Raw genomic sequence first — 659 nt, 5'->3', positions numbered from 1 at the left:
CTAACTACTGCGCCTCAACGAGCAGCAGCAGCAGCCGCAGCAGCTCCGCCAGCAGCAACAGCAGCAGCAGCAGCAGCAGCAGCAGCCTCTCTTCGCTGCTGCTGCTGCTGCTCTGTCTGGAGGGAGGATGCGCAGTCACCGCAGTAACCGCCAGCTGCTGCTCGTGCTGCTGCTGCTACTAGCAGCAGCAGCAGCAGCCTCCTTCAGCGTATCATGCCTTACGATCAGCTGCCCTGCTGCTGCTACTACTGAAGGAGGATTTCCACGCAGCAGCAGCAGCAGCAGCAGCAGCAGCAGTCGCCGCTGCAGCAGCAGCCGCCGCTGCAGCAGCAGCAACACCACCCTGTTCCCCCCGTCGACACTCAGCTGGCAACAGCATGACAGCAGCAGCAGCAGGAGCAGCAGCAGCAGCAGAAGCAGCAGCTCTCAGCGCGCTAGACACTCCTTTGTATCCTTCATCTTTTCTCCATACAATCTGTCTACATGCAGCAGCAGCAGAAACAGGAGCAACAGCAGCAGCAGCAGCAGCAGCAGCAGCAGACTCGCTGCTATATCCTCCCAGAAGAAGCAGGAGCAGCGGAAGAAGCAAGAAAAGGAAATACTGCAGCGGCGCAAGGCCAACCAAGCGAAGCAGCGAGAACGGCTGCTGCAGCAGAAGC

The sequence above is a fragment of the Eimeria mitis genome, genomic scaffold (genome assembly GCF_000499745.2).
Source record: "Eimeria mitis Houghton genomic scaffold, Emh_scaff1057, whole genome shotgun sequence".
Taxonomy (NCBI): Eukaryota; Apicomplexa; class Conoidasida; order Eucoccidiorida; family Eimeriidae; genus Eimeria; species Eimeria mitis.
This window is presented reverse-complemented; position numbering follows the sequence as displayed.